Here is a 21,826-nt window from a genome sequence, read left to right on the forward strand (position 1 = left end):
ATGCTAATATATGTATTTGTTCGGATAGAAAAGCAGCCTTGAACGCTTTGAAGTCTAGAACTTACACATCAAGACTTGCTTGGGAGTGGGCCAAGCTACTGCAGCAGTTGTCCTATCGTATTACGGTTGTTAGGAAAATTTTCCAGTTTGCGGTAGCCGCAGAGTTCTACCGCAGCTGTCAAAGTTCTACCGCAGGCTTCGAAATCATCCCATCATTGAAGCAAAAATTCAATCATAGTATGCTTGAAAGAGAAAACGCTATGAAAAATAGCAACAAACAACAATCATCAAGACGGTATCCAAGGTATCATTGAAGCCTACTGATGATTTACCAGTGCAAATCAGTGATGTGACAGCTGCGGTAGCTTTTCGTTGAACCGTAAAACGGAAAGTTTTCCCTAAAATTGCAATAATAAGGTTAATCTATATTGGGTTCCTGGCCATTGCGGAATAGAAGGAAACGAAAAAGCTGATGAGTTAGCAAAACAAGGTTCTTCCATGCAATTTATCGGGCCTCAGCCATTCTTCGGAATGGCCTCTTGTGCTCTGAAAATGCAATTAAAGAGCTGGATGAAGGCAAAAATCAAACTCAACTGGAAGAACGCAACGGACTCTCGCCAGTCCAAACGATTCATTGAACCAATAGAAATAATAAACTTACTTATTTATTATTATTACTTCTATTATTGAACCAGATGCCTATCAAACACAGAGGTTGTTAAACCTCAATAAACACGATCTAAGTTCTTATACTGGCTTATTAACAGGCCACTGCCCCAGCAAACATTACCTCAAAATTATAGGTAAATTGCAAGAAGATATGTGTCGTTTCTGTAAATTAGAAAGCGAGAACACTGAACATTTGTTTTGCAAGTGTATCGCACTATACCACAAGCGTTGCAAACATTTAGATAAAGGCCTGCTAGAGCCTAATGAAATTCGGATCTACCATCCAAAACAGGTACTAAATTTTATCCGAAATGTAGATGCACGCCAATAGCTGTGGAGATAGTTACTTCATATAGTTATATATTTCTACAGTACGGCAAAAACAAAGAGGATAACACCACAATAGATCAAAATAATGGTCGCAGTGGTATCATGTCCCCACAAAGGAAAAAAACGAGATTCGTATCCCCAAAACTTTAAAATTTATCATCATTTAACATATTTAAATAAAGTTGTTCATTCTTGATAATAAAATGATAATTAAACATATGATTTTTGTGATTGTTATCTTTAGAAGTGTTTCATAAGAACAACCGTATGAAAATTTTAGGCTACGTATACTACTCATTGCAGTTACTAATGATAAATAATAAGTAGAAAATAATGACAATAATAATGGAATTGCTCCGGCTTTTTATGCGTTGCGTTTAGTTCAAACACGCATTCCAAAGTGAAGTGGTGAACGCATATTTTGAACATTCTATCGGAATCGATATTTTACAATATAGCGCCCAATGCTAGTCTCGGTGCTTCAGCTCCAGTTTGCTTCTTCATTTTGTTCACTTCAGTTCGGGCGATCGTTGCGTTAAGAAGTGTTCACGTCGGTCCGTCTTTCGGTTTAATTTATCGCTGCAAAGTGAATGTGAATAGCTAAAATTTATAAAATTACACATCCCCGGTGTGCTGTTGTTGTGCAAATTATACAAACTGACGAAACAAGTGGATTTCTTTCATGAAAAAGCGAAAATTAATTTCCGATTGCATTTGGAGATGAAAGGTGAAGTTGTTGGTCTAATTGGAAATATCGCTGTGTGAGTGGTAAAAGTGTTGTCCCCCATCAAAAGAATGCCAACGTCAATGTGTGAGTGTTAAGTCTGCGAAGCTTTTCGTGTTTACGTCTTGCAGCAGCGGAAGCCGACGAAGCAACGGGATAAAGCAAAAAGAAAAACGTAGTGAAAAAAATACAAGTTTTTAGTTTTCTGCTTTCGCACCGCCGAGTCAATGCACTTGTATGGGAAAAATGATATCTACATCAAAGACGTTCAATCGGGGTGCTAGCTTGCTGTAAAAGTTTTCTACTCGGTAATGAGTGCTGAATGAAGAGATAGAAAAGAGGAAGGCGAAAAAATCGGTGCGTTCTTGCCTTTTTTCTTTATCATCGGAGAAGTTATGAATAGAATGAGTGGCAGTTAACGGATTGAAGTCAGGTGGAACTAGGTGAAGGATATTAACGGTGGCTAAGTAGAAGGAAGCGAGCGACTGTGCTGGCGAGAGGCGGCAAAAACATCTGCTAGTGCACGATACTGGAATTGATAGAAAAGTACCTGTTTTGTAACTGCATTCATTAAAAAGTGATCACCAGGAAAACGTCAGCTATATTTTTAATTAATTGTAAGTAAACAGTAATTCAAAAATGCCTAAGCATATATTTTATACAGGGTTTTAAACATTATTTTAAGGTATTTAAAAATTGTCGATAAAATTAAATAATTGTACATAAAATCGAAGCATTTTTTTTTATCTCACTTTGGTTTTCTATTAGTGAGAATAAATGAACAAATTTAGCTGGCTAGCAATCAAATCTACTGTTTTATGTTGGAAATCGTGTTATTTCCACTATGTCGATAACTGGCACAAAGAGTGTATGAGAGCCCAATTATTCCGATACTCTGGAGGCGGTTTGTTTATATATTTTTGATCAGTGAAATAAAAAAAGTACAGCTGTTTACGGGTGACTTCCACGACGGGACGGTTCGGTAAGGCATTATCTTTATGTTTTGTACTCAATCACTAAAATGTTTCAATCACGGAATTTGTTTTTTGATGTTCTTGTTTTTCAATATTTATGCATAAATATAATATAATTTGGTATTGCAAGATACAATATGAATGGTTTTGCAGTTTTGAACGTATTTAAGATAAGGGGGGTTTGAAAAAGTGGTTTGTGTAGGTTGGTCAAACATTAATTTTTCTTGTAAAGACCCCTACTGTTCCTAGAAGTAATTTCTGGCTACGCCACTGCATCATATAAATAAAACAACAAAAAAGATAATATTAAAAGTTCTGTTATCGAATATTTTAATTTTTTCTTAGTGATTCGATTATCCGGAGGATTTGATTATCCGGAGTGAAAAAAAATCGATACTCCGGATAATCGAGTCCGACCTGTACCATCTATTTAACACAATTATTTTGGAAAAATTTATGTGCAATCTCTTCATTAAATATTAGCGTTGCATTATCATTCGCTCTGGATGGCGTTTGAGTTCATTTCGTGCAAATATTCGATAGTCCATAATTGGTACACTTTTATGTCGAATGCAAGGAACGCTATTGCCATAATTGGTACAAAGACAACGCTTTTTAAAACTAAATTTTAGAAGCTTAAAGTCAATTTAGTACCAACAATATTTAATTCAACTGTTTCTCAAGGCTTCAAACTAGTAATTAACACCAGCAAGTCATGCTTACGTTTTAGAAACGCGGGTCAAATTGGATTTTTATCCATACAGTTGACATATTGCATCCATAATTGGTACAGTATTTTTTGCAATTTCTCATCGTAATAGGCTGTTTTTCATCACGCCAATTTGTCATGAAACGGCCTACTTTCCTGCACTGAAGTAGCAGTGCGGGAATAGTAATTACCTAACTGAAACCAGTGCTGTAATGATTCATTACGCAACGCTTTCTCATTACGTAACTGTTTTGGGTTGCGTAATGAATCATAACACAACAATTTTTCAGAAATTGTGAAATAATGGTGAATGCATTCCGACATAATTTCTGATACCCTCAAGTGGTCTTTTACGAAATTGCGAAAAAAGTGGTACGTAACTCGTTGCAGAACTCGATTTTTACAGCACTCGTCGTAATTATCCTACTCGGCAAGCCTCGTAGGATAATTTTACGACTCGTGCTGTAAAAATCATCATTCTGCAACTTGTTCCGTAAACTACTATTTCAGTCCTTTTTTTCTACTATTGATCCCTTTACAATCCTTGTTTGGACCCGTGCCTTAGATTTTTCGTTGGACTTGTTAGCGAAAGCTAGCGGTGGTAATCCTTCTTGGACACCGTCTTGAAAAAAGTCTCGTCTTCTTTCGTTTCTTCACTAAACATGGGTGCAACTACAAACAAAATGAAGGCTGAATCTCTGAATTCACAACTTCCTTCCAAAACATTGGGATTTAAAACTGTCAGCAAACGTGGCAAAAATGAAAGAAAGGACGTTTCTCCGGAATGCGTACTTTCTTCGAAGGGTGAAATGAATAATGTTGATAACACAGCACAACAAAAATGACATTATTGCGTGTCTCAAGGATCAAATTATGTGTCTCCAGTAGATTTGGGGTTGCTGAATCTGGTGCCATTCTCAGAAATGTTCCAGCACGTCATAATTTTTAGCTACAGGTCGCCAAAGTTGTATAAAACACTGGTTTTATTGATTTTTACATGAAATTTAAAGTACAATTTCCCTGGGCTTGGGATTATATTTTCCAGGGAGCGATGAGTTTTGATAATTGATCGCTGTTGTTAGTAGCTTTGATTAGATGTTGGGTGAATTTCAAAGCAATGGCAACCTTTTTATTACAAAATTTAGATTTTGTCTTCTGACCTAAAGATTCTGGTTAAACTACTGCATAGTACGGCTATCACTCATCAAAATTACTTTCACTTCGAGAAAATATAATTTCAAACTGGCGAGAAGATTACAAACTGAGGGTGGGTGAGGAGCACAGTCAGACCCTTGAATGTGCAATGTGGGGTAGTAATTGGGAATGCCATTGACGGTTTGTAATCTTCTACGAGGTTTTCGAAAACCAACAGGGCGCGTGCACCGGGTTCTACTTAAAATACACTAGCATCTACTTAAAATAATAGAGCAAAAAGCCGTTCCATGATTAGGTAATGTTAAGCGATCTTCTATGGTGTTCTAGTACTATGAAATTCTTCACTCACTGGGAATTCTGGCCTTGATAATATCAATAGTGATACATACATAAAATAATACCTAATACTTAATAAGTACAATGTAGCTTCAATGTAGTAATAAATGAAATAAAATCAATTTTCTATACTTGACAAGGTTTTGAAGACAATCAATGAGTGAAAGAACTACCTATTAGAAAAGCCACATCAGCTAAGGCTATACATATACAAATGTTGGTCATAGGGTCATGGCGAGCATTCGGTATGTATGTCTATGACTGATTCTTATCTAATAGGGGTACTAGAAGACCACGCGGACAATTTCGAAACAAATTATTTTTATACATCGGTCTTACGATCCGAAAGGCTCAGCTATGCTGCAAAGTCATTTTATAAGCTATTCATTACTACTGTTTAATTGTTTATAATTCTAACAAAACTACATAATTAACTCATTACTAATCACTGTTCCTATATTCTCTTTTTCTCTCCTTATCTGTTGCATGATTATGAGCATCACTAATATAATGCATGAGCATGCACAATAAGAATAATTTCAGGATTGAAAGCAGTACATGGATACCTGGATAGAATAGCTTCGAAAAGGGCGCTCAAAATATAATATTTCTGGTCAGGGAAGTATCATCATCAAGGGTATGTAAAAATTTTCCATTATTAACACCTAAATAACACAAACAAATAAACTATTTTTGAAATATTTTTATATAAATCAGCATCGTTAATCAGTGCAAAAACAGATAAAGTTTGTAAAGTTATCATCATCGATTGAATTGCGCTTCAATCAGTATTAAAATCTCCTAAAGCGTCGCATTGTGCCATCAGCAGCCCTTAGCATCACTCTCATATTGTTATTATTTTGTTGTTTATAAAATTTCTAGAAAGCGATCAGCATATTCTTTCTTACTTGTACAATAGCCGATCTATTTGGAATTTCAATAAGTCAAATAAAACTTCAAAACTCAAATTAAATTGCTTTCAGCACATTTACATTTTGCAGCATTAATCGCATTACTGTGTCAAGTCTTCTCCATTCCCTATACCCTACCCCAACCCTTCTTATCCTTTCCGATGGTGTTCAAGTGGTCCGCATAGACTATTACGGCCATTACCTATCCCTTCCCCCGGCTTTGGACTGACTTGCGCTCTCATTGCCCCACCAAACGCTGCAAAATGAAAATGAAAATGAAATGAAATTTAAAGTACAATTTATCAAACTTTGTTGTAATCTAATCCACCAAACATGAAAACAGAACTTGAACTTTCATTTTAGACATAATTTGATTGAAATTGCGCGATTAAATTTCGATTGAAACGATTTTATCAACATGTTTGCAGTCTCCATATAAAATTCTTTGTTTCTTCTATATGGCAAAATACAACAATTGTCTAAACCATCAAAAAATAACTTTTCCGCATCGAAAGTATTACAAACTTTGATGATAAGTATTGTTATACACATAAAGTTTGAATTCTGTGGCAATATATTACCTTACAAGCTGGCAAACTTGCATGCAAGTTGGCTGAAATAGTCATTTTTTGCATTTTCAACAGCCAATATCTCAAAAACTAGACGTGCTATGATATTTCTGTAAACGGCAATGGATTCAGCAACCCTTAATTAAGTGAATAGCGGTATTTTGGTGCTGGAGACAAAAACGTGTTCCGCAGTGTAATTGCATCGAAATGAGCAATCAGTTCGATGCTCTAGACCAGGGATTTACAGCCTGTTTGGCTCGCGGAGCACTTTTTGAAATAAAATTGTTGCGCGGAGCACCTAGACTTCATCATCACTTCGTTTTGAAATCTGGATATTTTACACGTTTTATTTTTTCGACCCTATTGTTCCTACGAAAATCGTAAAGCAAGAACTTTTAATAATTTTGATTTTATCTTTTTAAATTTCAAATTTCATCGAAAAAAATGGTTTTTGATTAAACTTTTTTTTTTTATTTCAAGGTGTAACTGTAACAATTACCTAAGGCTCTATATGAAACTATATTTGGATTTTCACCAAATATTTTAAGAAATATGGCTTTAGAACGGCTGATTCGGTTGAGAAATTTCTCGACTTTTGTTATTTTTTCGAAAAACTAAGGGTTTGTTCACAAATTTCATAACGCTGAAGGGGGTAATATAGATAAATCAGCATAGTCAATCAGTGCAAAACCAGATAAAGTTTGTAAAGTTATCACCATCGATTGAATTGCATTCTTTGTAGTAATGTTCAATCAGTATCAAAATCTCCTAAAGCGTCGCATCGTGCCATCAGTAGCCCTTAGCATCATTCTCATTATGTTATAATTTTGTTGTTTATAAAATTTTTAGAAAGCGATCAGCTTATTCTTTCTTACTTGTACAATGACCGATCTATTTGGAATTTCATTAAATCAAATCAAACTTCAAAACTCAAATTAAATTGCTTTCAGCACATTTACATTTTGCAGCATTAATCGCATTACTGTGTCAAGTCTTCTCCAATTCCCTATACCCTACCCCAACCCTTCTTATCCTTTCCGATGGTGTTCAAGCGGTGCGCATAGACTATTACGGCCATTACCTATCCCTTCCCCCGGCTTTGGACTGACTTGCGATCTCATTGCCCCACCAAACGCTGCAAAATGAAATGAAAATGAAAATCGCAAAGAAAGGAGATTGTCGCATTTTGCCAGAAACTCTTAAAGATCTCGAACTTCTTTTCAAACATCTTGAAGAGAATAAGCACATTTTTTTTACTTATGACGATAAAACTGAACATTTCTCGCATAACATATGATCTCGCCCTAAAAGCCATTGGTAACCATGTGTGTAACTCGTTGTTTCTGAGGATTTGAGTGAATCTACACGTTATTTAACAACGCTATAATGATAAAAGGATCATTTTCTACCTGCCAGTGTTGTTAGTTTGTATGCTTTTTTCATTAATTTGCTCAGAAACAATGAGCTACAGGTTCCATGTGTGTAGCTCGTTATTTCTGAGCAAGTGAAGGAATAAACATCCAAACCAACATCACTGGTAGATAGATAATGATCCTTTCTTCACCATAGAGTCGTTAAACAACGTGTAAATCCATTCAAATGCTCAGAAACAATGAGCTACACACCAATGGCTTTTAGGGCGTGATCATAAGTTATGCGAGATTTGTTCAAAGTTGTCTTGAAAGGTCTCTCAAGTGACTATAAGTCACCTGAAGAGATCAAAAATGAAATAAATGATTTACTTGGATTTTCCCCAGTCCTAGTAATCATTATGATAAAGAGAACCCAATCTGGTATTCTTCGGAAAGGGCTTTCTTAAGAATATTATTAAATTTAACAAAAAAGATCTGAATAATATTAAAGCATTAGAGAAAGTAAGACTTATGTTCGATGTCTGTGTGACATGGGAACATTTCCAGAAACCTGGAGGAAATTTCCAGACCCCAATCGTTGATGTGGACGAAAATTCAATTTTTGCCAATGAACAGTTCGGATTCCGCCATGGACATTCGACCACTCATCAACTTTTACGTGTAACAAATTTGATCCGTTCCAACAAATCTGAAGGCTATTCTACTGGTCTTGCTCTTCTAGACATAGAAAAAGCATTCGACAGTGTTAGGCATGAAGGTTTGATCGTAAAATTAAAAAAAACTTTTATTTTCCAACATATTGCAATTTTAGGGAAAACTTTCCGTTTTACGGTTCAACGAAAAGCTACCGCAGCTGTCACATCACTGATTTGCACTGGTAAATCATCAGTAGGCTTCAATGATACCTTGGATACCGTCTTGATGATTGTTGTTTGTTGCTATTTTTCATAGCGTTTTCTCTTTCAAGCATACTATGATTGAATTTTTGCTTCAATGATGGGATGATTTCGAAGCCTGCGGTAGAACTTTGACAGCTGCGGTAGAACTCTGCGGCTACCGCAAACTGGAAAATTTTCCTAACAACCGTAATACATTGTTAGAATAATTCAAAGTTATCTGTCAAATCGTACACTTCAGGTAAATTATCAGAACTCCAGATCTGAAAGACTTCCTGTAAGAGCTGGTGTTCTCCAAGGCAGCATTTTGGGGCCAATATTATACAATATTTTCACATCTGACTTACCTGAGTTACCTCAGGGATGTCAAAAATCCTTGTTTGCGAATGACACAGGCCTCTCCGCCAAAGGACGAAGTCTGCGTGTCATCTGTAGTCGATTGCAAAAAAGTTTGGATATTTTTTCTTCATACTTGCAAAAATGGAAGATTTCTCCTAATGCTTCCAAAACTCAACTAATAATATTCCCACATAAACCAAAAGCTCTTTATTTGAAACCTTCTAGTAGACATGTTGTCACGATGAGAGGAGTTCCAATGAATTGGTCAGATGAAGTTAAGTATCTAGGGCTCATGCTAGATAAGAATTTAACTTTCAAAAATCACATTGAGGGCATTCAAGCCAAGTGTAATAAGGAGTGTATCGAAAAGTAGTCGCAAACATTCAAAACGGTATGTCTCAGAGCATAGTTCATCTTTTTAAAAGCTTTTTTTCACGCAAATCTTCATCATGTCATCGAATATTGAAGCAACTAAAAAAATATTGAATAATATGCAGTCTTAATATATATACAACAAGGTTTATAAAGCATAGAAAATAAAATCTTGCACAAAATTACATTTTTGTAATGTCTTCTGAAGATTCGATGATTTGTATTGAACAAAATGTATACCAAACAAAATAGGATGAAAAGCTTATTCTATCGGAAAATATGTTTACTTCACACAGCACGTAAAACGGATTTCAAAAAAATGGATTATTTTTCTAAGAAATCTCAATTATTGGAATAAGGTCGGTTTTGGAAAGTCACTTTTGTATAAGCAACTTTTGAAGCTCTGTCATATAAAGCGGTAATTATATAGAGTTCCATTTTTTGCTTACGTTACTTCATAAATATGCAAAGAAACTTTTCCAATCAAAAAACATTTTTATATGTGTCACAATCGTTCTATATTACCATTAACGTGTAGAAAGTAAAAATCAAAAAACGAGGTCCCTAAAAATCGACTTTTTCGATTTTTGTAGGTATTTGCTCTCAAATGTTTGTTAATGTATTTTTCCAAATATTTTTTGCACTATGCCATGAGAGTTGTGGCACACAATATATTAGCATAAACAAAAACCATTTTTTCTTAAAATTTAACACATTTATTAACAAATCAATTTTTTCAGAGGTGTGCAAAATTTTCATCGACATCTGTTAGTAATTTGCAAAATTATCATACAAAATGCTACTTTATTGAAACAATATCACCGCATCATAATTTTTAAATACATTGTAAAGCATTTCTTATCAAAAAATTGTTTGTAGGCTCAACCCAATATTTTTGAGACTGTTTTGAATGTTTGCGACTACTTTTCGATACACTCCTTAAATATGTAAAATGTCTCTATCCCCTTATTAATAGAAAATCAAAACTTTGTCTTAAGAACAAGCTTTTGATATGCAAACAAATTTTCAGGCCAGCCATGTTGTATGCTGTACCAATATGGACTAGCTGTTGTAATACCAGGAAGCTCTGCAGATAATTCAAAATAAAATTTTGAAAATGATTCTGAAGCTTCCTCCCTGGTATAGTACCAATGAGTTACATAGAATATCCAATGTTGAAACATTGGAATAAATGTCAAATTAAATTAAATAATAATTTCAGGCAAAAGTCGTTTGTAATCAAAAACAAAACGGCAAAAGTTGATTGTAATCTTTTATTGCTTAGCTTAGCTTAGCTTAGCTTAGACTGACTACACATATCAATGGTTGCTATTCCGTGATTGACCGAAGTCAGTGAAAATGCACAAAGAATCAACTAGAAGTTCAGCTGGGATTGGCCATAATCTTCTTCAGTGTACATAATTCAGTGCCTCTATTTATACAAGGTCAATAACGGCGCCGGCCACGTCCTTGCAGTCAGATGGGATTGGGGGAAGGAATGTTAGTGTGTAACCTTTGCTATTTGGAGACCGTGTTTGCCTCTGCATCTGCACAAAGGTTACTGGGAGGGATGTTTGTTAATGGGGAGGATCGTTGGGTCAAAGGATTCACTTTGATAAGTGATTAGACCATGATAAACAATGATTTGTGAGATATATACATGCTTATACGTAAATATAATTGTTCATATAATTTCTATGTAGAGGAAAATTATGCCGACACTTGAGGTGACGAACCATTCAAAGTTTGTTGAACAAATACCTAAATGTAACATTCCTACAGCTGTCAGTACGAAAGCATGTGTTATTATATTTTACTTATTTGAAAAGAAACAAAAGACTCAATTGGTTGGGACATCATAGAACACTCTTATTCTTATGCCGACACTTACAGTGGCGAACCATCCAAAGTTTGTTGAATAAAGTGAACCTTTCGCAAGTCTACACTTGTAGTGTCGAACCATTCAAAGTTTTTTTAATTACAAAAATAAAGGTATATAAGGGGTGTTCTGAAAAAAAAATGTTAAACATAAATAAATCATGAATCAGAGTTTGTGTCGACACTCACAGTGACGAACCATCCATAATTTGTTGAAACATCATATTTACATCCCACCATTGTAACGATTAAATGTGCAGTCATACATATTTTATAGATTAGAAATAGTAGCATGAAACGAGCTCACCAATTGATCCGTTATCCTTGACTGAGCAGCCACAATCCACTTTCAGCTTCACTCGTTTGCTCGGCTAGCACTCAGAAAAAAATAAAAAAATAGGCGCGCGACCCGAAAAAAAACACGGACGACAGCTCGGGCTTTCTTGACGCACTGCCCAGGAGCAAGCGTCAAGGTCGTCGAAAGATCAAAAAGAACGAACCGATCGCGGCACTTTTTAACTTACTCCAACCGAACTCCCCGATCACGCCACTTTTTCACTTACGAGATCGACGCGCGACATGTTTGATCCTGCCCTCGTCGCTCGCTCCGGCAAAAGCAAGCGTCAAGGTCGAAAGATCAAACAGAACTCAGTTGATTGTAATCTTTTATTGCCACTATTAATGCGTTATATATTTAGGTTAAGTTAGGTTAAGTAAATTGACAACGTGTTTTTTTTCTCTTATAAACAGGGGAAATCAACTCACCTGTAAACAATCTGAACTACTACGGCAAATGGAATGTAATATGTTGTTAACAAAATGTTTATGAAATCTTAAATTTGTTTTACCAAATTAGGATGATAGTGTTGTCTAATAACACAGAACACCTAGATATAAGAAATGAATGTAATGTTTGGAATAATACTAATAAAGAAATTAAAAAAAAAAAATGTTTGGAATGGTACTTAATAAAGAATTAAAAACAAGAAGTTGTTTCACAACTTGGATACCGGTGGCGAGCCGTTAGATATCAGATTTGTTAAATAATTATACTATTAATGATACTACATAGCTCTCAATTTGTCTTTTATTTTCATCCCTATTAATCTCAAAGTGGTGTAGAACCGCCAGGGTCAGCCACCCTTGCAAGTATTTTCATTGATGAATCATACTTGATTTCTCCCCCTTGCCGATGTTGTGCGAACAGGATTATCGATTTTCTTCCTTTTACACCCCCATCACCCTGCACAGTATCAAAAGCTTCACTTGTCGCACATGTTGTTTACCGCTGCTCTGCTACAAATTGTGTTGAGCTGTGTTGATGTTCTTGTTGGTGTTTTCTATCTCTACGAATTCCCTTCGTCGACTAAACCGTAAACCGGCTTGGATGGTAGAGAAAACACGTATTCCTAGTTAGAGCATATGGTTGATTGCACGTACACAACTTCAAACAGTATTTAACCCACCACCCTCTTAGAGGGTAATGATTATGAGTATGCAAACGCAAGGAAAATGCAGCCGTTCCATGCAAGGGACAATGTGAAAACGTTTTGCATCAGTAGTACGTTATGGATGAAGTATTCATGTAAAATGTTCCATTCATTGAGCTGGGCTATAGACATAGAAAAATCCTAATACGTATGAGAATGATCCTTTGTGCTTTGTCAGCAAAAAATGCGAATAATTGTGTAAAGCACCAATATGCCCCTAATAATTCCCTCTCAGTCTATGCTATGCTATGCTATGCTAATATGCTCGTAATAATTCCCTTACGCGATCCTTTGGCTGCTTGTCATTAACTTTTTAGTCAGATAAAATCATGCATAGAAATGTAATTAAAGCAAAATAGCAGAAAACCAACACTTAAGAAGGCAAGATTCGTCATCAATTTTTGAATTTTCAAAAGCAGTTTTTTGTTTTAAATCAACAATGTTTGAATAAAAATGTGTTTACTATATTCTTTTCTCCAACCGAAACACAGTAAAAATATTTTCAGCGAATAAATTTTGGTTTTGAGCTGAAGAACTGCTTTTAAAATTTCGCTGATTGCGATGGCGGATCCTTGAACGTTTATTGACGTAAATTACATCAAATATAAAAAAAAAAGATTATCTGGGACCTAATTGACATGACATATGTCTAAAATCAATATGGAGCATTTATCCGCTCACTGATATTGATTCGATCTTGTTGAATTAAAATCGGAGGTAATAAAATATCAAGTGTAAAATTGTGTTACTATTTCCACAATATCTGCCATAAACCTTTTGCAGAATTGTAAGCGCAATTTTGTCTATAACAACGGAACGGTAGAATTTTTGATCCTCTTAATTGTGGATTTTTGTTCCAAATAATTAATTGCACAGCGTAATCAAGTCAACGAACATGTAATTAATATAAACACTTCCTCGGTAAGTTTACCATGCTCACACAGTTTACATACACTCGATTCTGATTTTTACAAGAGCAATACGTACCGTGCAATCAGTCCAACGTTCAAAAACTCGTGCCAAAAAACACCATTTATCTATGTAGCAAACGACATGCAAACTATACTTTTATAATGTTTTATTTTTCATTATTTTGGACACCTCATACTGGGTTTTTGAACCCTCAATGAAAGTGGGGAAGTTAGGCCATCTCAAGGAAAAGTCGATAAAAGTGCTGAAAATATTATGGAATCTTCGGTTTTTTGTATGATTTCCAAAATTTTTTCCGCAGGTTTTCGTTGTCTTATATAGTTTACGAAGAATGAAAGTTTTTTTTTTTTTAAATTTGTTATTTTTCGAGTCGATTTTTTACCGATGGGATGATATGAGCATTTTATTTTTGGTCATACAATCTTCAATTATTAGATTTTATTTATCAACACTTCATGCAAAAAGATTAAGCTGTAAATAGCATTCTAACAGTCAAACATTTATTTATTTTGAAATGATGAAATTTGAAAGAGCCTTTTGGGGCAATATGGACAGTTTTTTCGAACTTCATTTATTTATTGTTCTTCGAGTTTAAAACACTGACTTTGTTTTACTTTTACGTTTTACTTGGACATTTTTTATTTCAGAAAATCAATTCTTATCTAGCCAGCACAGACCCTACTTTTATGTGTTGTTAAAACTTGACTAGTAATGAATGTTTTCACAAGAATTTTTGTTTATTTTTTTTAGTTTTGCTTTAAACATTTGCCAAAATGGTAAAATTCTAAAAAAAAATCACTGGTTTTCTCTCCACATAAGATAAAATCACGAATACATTACTTTTCATGTATTTTCGATATCAATTAAAATGAATAATTTCAGATTAACTTTTGTCAAATATCTATACTTTTGGAAAGGTAACAAAAAAAAAATAAAGATTTTTACATCAACGTAAATATAAGCACTTGGTTGTGAACCTTTTTTAAATCGACCACAGCTGAAATCGGATATTTAGTTTCTATTCAAATATATATACAGCCATTCCATGAAAACCGATCTAGTGGGTCACCGAATTCCGTGAAAATTTGCTGTTTTGTTCCTAATCCGAAATAAGGATACACGTGTTTTTGGATTTTTTGATTAGGGTGACCATTTCCGAAATAGGGTGACCAGAAAATCGCGATTTTGCAAAAATTTTATTTCTAAAAAACTTTTGAGCCGTTCGACCGATTTTCAATCTTTTTGGAAGAAATGCAAGCTAAAGTATTTTACTTTTCAGGAAAAATATGAAATATCACAAAAATTGTTCTTTTGCATGAAAAAAAAAAATCAATAATTTACATTTTTTCGTGTTTTGAAAGTATCGGCACCAAAGGGGCTATTGCTGTTCTAATTTTTTCTAGAAAGTTCAGAAAATTTTATGTTTACTTTCAAATTTTCAGTGATATATGTTTTTTTAGTTGAAATCTTAAGCTTTCATTCTATAAAAAAAGATTGGAAATGGATTGAGCTGTTCAAAAGTTTTTAGAAAAAATAAAAAATCTGATGCGCTGAGACCTACAGTGTGTGCCGATGAAAAATCACTGATTTTTTATTTTCAAAAAAATATATCTCAAAAACTAAAAAACACACATCGCTGAAAATTTGACAGTAAACGTAAAATTAACTGAACTTTCAAGAAAAAATGAGAACAGTAACAGCCCCTTTGGTCCCGAGGCCTTCAAAACACGAAAAAACGGAAATTATTGATTTTTTTATGTAAAAAAAAACATTTTTTGTGAAATTTTCTATTTTTCCTGAAAAATCAAAATCTTTGGCTTTCATTTCGTCCAAAAAGATTGAAAATCGGTTCAAAAGTTATATATTTTCAAATAAAAATTCAGCAAAATCGCAAAATAGGGTGACCAGAACCTATTTCGGAAATGGTCACCCTAATCAAAAAATCCAAAAACACGTGTATCCTTATTTCGGATAAGGAACAAAATAGAAAATTTTCACGGAATTCGGTGACCCACTAGATCGGTTTTAGGCTGATCATTTATAGTATTTTGCAATGATATACAGTCGCCTCTCCATAACTCGATATTGTACCATCGACTTATAGAATTATCGAGTTATAGAACATACCAACGCAAAAAATCCCAAAATCGAAGGAACAAATTTCTGTATTTCCAATACGTATATGATTATTACTGTAAGAAAGCAATAATATTTTGTTGATATTTTTTTACAATCAATTATTTGAAAACTTTTTTCGAAATGTTCGAAAAATCTCATATTTTGCTTACAATATTTATTTTAAAATTTAATGTTTTTTAACATTTATTATAACTTGCAAGTATTTATTCACTTCCAAACAAGAATTAGTCCAAGTTTGCCCGTATAAGATGGATTTTAAAATGGATATCGAGTTATGGAGGGAAATTTTCCTCTCACGTGACATCGACTAATGGAGATATCGAGTTATAGAAATATCGACTTATGGAGAGCACGATGTATGGGAATTTGAAAGGACCGAAAAAATCCATCGAGTTATAGAGTATATCGAGCTATAGAATATCGAGTTGTGGAGAGTCGACTGTATATTATTCTTATTTTTTTTTATTGTACGCACTTTTGACCTAGCACAAATTTCACACAACGAAGTCGCTCATATATAAAGCGATATGTGCATATCTGATAATAGAAGCTTCTAAAAAGGTGACACTAACGAAGAATGTAGCAAAGAAATCGCACAAAAATCAAAATCTGATCTTGATAAGTATAAGAATAAAATATGTGAAAATCCGGTTTTTATCTGCACTAGTCTTAAAATGGCAGTATGGTGAAGTCGAGTCCATGCGTTCTGGGACATCCTATATTATTGCTTCTTTTCCTTGTCAGCTTTGGGGTTGCATGTTATTTCAGATGAAATTAAAAGAACTATGTAGTTTTCAAGGGATGCTCATTCCAGCCCATTGGCGAAACCGCCCCGTCTACCCCGGACACTCGGATTTTTTATTCGTTTGAAGACAATCAATTATCTTCAATTTAAATAAAGATATTTGAAGATTTTTAAGTGAAGTTAATATTTTGATTGAGCCTGGGAAAGTCCCAGGGTGTTCAAAATGTATAAGCACACCGATCAGTCGATTCTAGATCAAAATTTGAGCTCATTTGGATGAAAACTCAGACTGCACAAGCCCTTCAAAGTTTGTGTGCGAATTACTATGGAAAGAGTAAACAATTCATTCAATCGGCCATAGTGTTTGCCGATATGCCCTTGAGGGTTAGAGCTACGCTTATACTGTTAGATACATTCGCAAACTACAACTTTGCCAAAGACTGTTTTCAAATCGGATGCCTCAGTAATTTGTTATTAATTTTTGTATGAGTTAAAGTTCTTTGCTTATAATAATTGAGTTGCTCTGCAGGCATCACTGGACATGTATAGTGAAACATAGTAGGGTAAGTGATCCATTAGTTGTGAGTGTTCCTATAGTTGCGATAGTGCCATTTACACTGATTTAATTGAATTAGCTGCAGATCTGGCCCGCCAATCCACGTATTGGCTTATTGATACACGAAATAGCTGAAAACATCGCTAAAATTGCTTCAAAATAGATGAAATACCACCAAATCTGCTTAAACTTTCCTCACTTGTACCAATAGTTGCGGTAAAGTGTTCCTATAATGGAGAATCCCATAAGGAAGCAACGGATACCGCAACTATAGGAACACAAATTAAAAATTTACCTCAACTAAAGGAACAGCGGTAGGGCAAGTGTACCATTAGTGGTGCACCTAAGGGAAAACTGCTAAAACACGGTGTTAAGATCATGAAATATATGATTTTAACGTATCATTCGATAGATCTCAAATCCTTCTATCATTCAAATGTATAAAAATCACGATTCATTTGAAATTTCCCTGCAAAAAGCCTTGCACCAATAATAGGAACACTGTTCCTTTAGTGGAGGTATATTTTAAGGATGGTTCCTTTAGTGGCGCAAACCATTGATTTCTTATGGGACCCTCCACTATGGGTACTGATGCACCACTATAGGTGCAAAGGAGCAATAAAATTAAGCAAAATAATTGATTTAAATAGTTTTACGGTTAAATTTCATGAATATTATTCGATTACTTGTATCATTTTCGCATCGTACATAATACAAAAATATCACATAATCATTTATTAGCGCGAAACATGCCAAAACACACTACCTCCACTATTGGAGCTACCTCCACTAAGGGAGCGTTTGCCCTACCAATAGTGGAGGTATTATTTTTCACTGACATCCCGATGGTTACAGCGATGAAATCAATTTTCTTATTTAGTGAATGGTCGTCACTTCGCGTTACAAAAATAATTTGTACTTTCATTGCACTACTTGGATTTTGAGGGGTTTAATGAAGTTGAACCGTGCTAAGTACCTCCACTATTGGAACATTTACCCTAGCCATGATTTGCATGTGCTATCTTTAGCGCCAGATGCAGCAATGTTGAATGTTCAGAAGATGAATGAACAGTGTCGAATAATTTTAAATTGTATATAAAACAATAACTAATTACTGAGACGTCCGATTTGAAAACGGTCTTCGGCAAAGTTGTAGCTGACAAGTGTATCTAACAGTATCTGCGTTGGTCTAACCCTCAAGGGCACATGGACAAACACTATTATCGATCGAACGAATTGCTTGCTTTACCCATACAAACTTTGAATTGCTTGTGCTATCTCAGTTTTCATCCAAATGAGCTCAAATTTTGGGAGGACACTCATATTGTGATCTAGAATCGAATGAGCGGCGTGGAACAAAAACGATTTTTTGAACCACCCTCTCCTATATATTTTGAACATCCGAAGAAATCTCCATAGATTTTCCCAGTGCAAATAAAAAAAAAAATCGAATCAATTCACTAGTAATTTGCAAAGTTATGACTGTTTTGCAATAACCGTTAAAGGATTTTCAACATATTTTGAACTATACATTGGGGCCTTCCTTAGCCGAGTGGTTAGAGTCCGCGGCAACAAAGCAAAGCCATGCTGAAAGTGTCTGGATTGAATTTCCGGTCAGTCCAGGATCTTTTCGTAATATAAATTTCCTTGACTTCACTGGGCATAAAGTATCAACCAGTCTTCCCAAACGAACACCGAACACGTTGGTTCAGGCGGTTTCGGTACTCTCCTTGTACTCTGTTTTAGTGTGCAAACCGAAACGCTGAACCTAAACCCAAACATGTGTAAAGAGAACATCGGTGCAACGCCGGTTCGAAAACCGGTCCATTTGTACCTCGATTGCAACCGCGGTTCAAATTTTGGTGCAAATCTTCGGTTGCATCCGAGGCTCAGAACGATAACACAAATGGACAGACAGAAAATTGTTGAAATCTACGCTTATCAATTTCTACATATCGTGTCTTGTTGTTTGATATAGTAAAATCCTTGGTTTTTTTCATAAAGTTACCACTAAATGTTATTCAAAGTGTTGATCTCAATTGATCTACTTAAATGAAACATTTATTCAAGCCTCAAGGATCTTGCGATTCGAACCAAGAAGTTCCATATATGATCGTAGAAATTTATCCGCGTGGATCTCAACCGTTCTCTGTCTGCCTGCTTTGTGCCATTATTTGAACCCAAGTTTGAACCAAAGTTTGAACCGAAGTACACATGTACCGGGTTCGGTTTGATACACTGGTACAGAAACGAAGCGCGTTTGTGGTTCAACACAAGTTGCAAGGTTCAAACCAAAGTTGCACATCGGTTCGGTTCATGGGAAAACTGGTATCAACATATCTGCCACACGATATACGAATGCGAAAATAACAACTTTGGCAAAGAAAGCTCGTAGCTAATAACTGTGGAAGAGCTCATTGAACACTAAGCTAGGAAGCAGGCTTTGTCCCAGTGAGGACGTAGGGCCAAGAACAGTAAGATGACCGTGTGTTCCACCGGTTTGATGGTTTGGTTTGGTGATTTGTGAACCACCAATCACTGAGCAGTGCAGTAAATGTGACTATGTCCATAGTAGCCTCGACTACAAAGCATTGTATTTCAATCCGTGACACCCACCGTGCAATGGTAAATGGTATGGTAAAAAGTATAATGCCAAACTTGTCAAATCTAGAATGTTTCTAGTCATAAATACTACGACTCTGGTTAAATAAACAGAATATATTTTCTTGTTGACTATGTTATGGTAGTGTTAACAGATTAATGTAGTCGGTTGAAAATCGTTGGTGCAGTTCTTAATTTTACCATGGATTCAGTAGTTACCACAATAAAATGCATTTCAGTGTAAGCATAAATGACCATACAATTCGTAGTTGCTACTGGGGATTTTTCTTTATTATCGTACAAATTGGGCCGAAGGGTCTTAGATTTTCATGAAACTTTTTCCACAGGCAGGGCTCATGGATATATGAATAAAAAAAATTGAGAAAAATTCAGGGTCGCCTATTTTTCCGGAAAACTCAGGTGGAAATTTTTTTGTTTTCCCTTGACACTACTTACTTTGAAAAATCATAACTCAAGAACGAAGCATCGTAGAAACAAAGTTTTTATATGAAAATTTAAGCAAATTTTCTCAGAAATCCCTCGGTAGTGCAAAAGGTACCCAAGTTTGACAGATCGCAGTACACTTTTCACGGCATTCTAGATTACCATATGAGCCATAAAATTTTGGGCAACTGCAAGGGACATGGAGGTCTTTAATGTGTCTTTGATATTAGCCTTTTCTTTGAAAACCCATATTTCAATCGAACCATCAGAAAAACAAGGTTTTTTTTTTATCAAAGCAATTGCAAATTTTCTGAAAGATCTGAAAGAAACGATATGGGATTGGTTTTAATGAAGTATAAGTCGGATTGGATTATATTTTTCATGAAACATTACACCGTTAGGCAAAGCTGAAAAAACTGTTTCTTTTCCATTCTAAGGGATTCTTTCTTTTCTATGGAACAAATAAGATTCTTTTTATATTTTTCTTTAATTTTATTTATTCAATTATTCAGTACATAACTTACATTTTATCTTAAAACTATATTTTTTTTCTACCGGGAAGATTGCCTTTGGTTGCTACCACCAGAAGATTTTCGTTTCTTTGTACAGTCACCCCACGCAGTTGAATCACCCACAATTTATGAATCAGCTGACTTCAAAATACACAATTCTTTCTTTCTTTCTTTATTCTTTAATACATCAACAGGCAATCAACAGCCCCAATGATGTCAACTTAATTCTAGTCTTAATACTAACAAAAGGTCAAATTAAGCTTAAAGTGAACACAAGTCAATACTACACAAAACATTCAACTATCACCAGCGGCGTTTGCAAAAAAACTTGAAAAACGTCGGCGAAGTGTGCGTCGGGGAGTGTCAAAGTCAAATTCTGAGGCTATCCGATTAAATGTTCTTTGCAGACCATTAATAGCTCCGTGCATACTATAATTGGTTCGTCTCAACGGTAAGCGGAGCATGAGGTTGTTGCGCAGTGTACGGGGTGCAACATTTATGTTGATTTGCTCCAAAATAGTGGGGCAATCAAGTCGACCTTGAAGAGAGTCAGCGATAAACAAAGCTCTGGCAGTATTGCGTCTAACGTGCAAGGGTTCAAGATCGATCAATCGGCAACGGTTCTCGTAGCTGGGGAGGCGGAAAGGGTCTCTCCACGGTAGCCTACGGAGGGCGAAGCGTAAGAATCGCCGTTGCACAGACTCGATACGCTCGACTCCATTGGAGTAGTTTGGACTCCAAACCTCCGAGCAGTATTCTAGAACAGAACGTGACAAGGAACAGTACAGTGATTTAAGACAATACACATCAGTAAAGTTTTTAGCTATCCTAAAAATGCATCCTAGAACACGTGACGCCTTACCAACCACGTAAGACACATGTTGATTAAAAGTTAAGGTCGTGTCTAAGACCACTCCCAAATCCTTCACATGGTCGACACGTTCGATTTCAGCACCCATGAGCTGATAACTGAAATGGATTGGACTTCTCCTTCTAGAAAAAGTGATCACAGAGCACTTCGTGGGATTAACAATCATGCGATTGATAGTACACCAATCTGCAAAACTAGAGAGTTGTTGTTGGAGAAGGTCGCAATCCTCGATAGAGTGGATTTCAAGAAAAATCTTAAGATCGTCTGCATAAGACAACCGGGGGACCTTTATCTGACGGTGTA

At 35.3% G+C, this 21,826-nt stretch overlaps 1 protein-coding gene across 7 annotated transcripts in view; it reads left to right on the plus strand.

Moving 5' to 3' along the window:
• The first annotated feature begins 1,484 nt into the window (after positions 1-1,484).
• LOC5572042 (protocadherin-like wing polarity protein stan) overlaps positions 1,485-21,826 on the plus strand; it is a 62,101-nt gene continuing 41,759 nt past the window's right edge. For 3 of the 7 annotated variants that reach the window (XM_021844223.1, XM_001660097.3, XM_021844225.1), the window contains exon 1: positions 1,487-2,340. The gene's annotated coding sequence lies outside the window, so the exon portion shown is untranslated. Of the gene's footprint in view, positions 2,341-21,826 lie in introns of all 7 variants that reach the window. The other 4 variants (XM_021844228.1, XM_021844227.1, XM_021844224.1 and 1 more) reach the window with 3 other exon arrangements.

The sequence above is a fragment of the Aedes aegypti genome, chromosome 2 (genome assembly GCF_002204515.2).
Source record: "Aedes aegypti strain LVP_AGWG chromosome 2, AaegL5.0 Primary Assembly, whole genome shotgun sequence".
Lineage (NCBI taxonomy): Eukaryota > Metazoa > Arthropoda > Insecta > Diptera > Culicidae > Aedes > Aedes aegypti.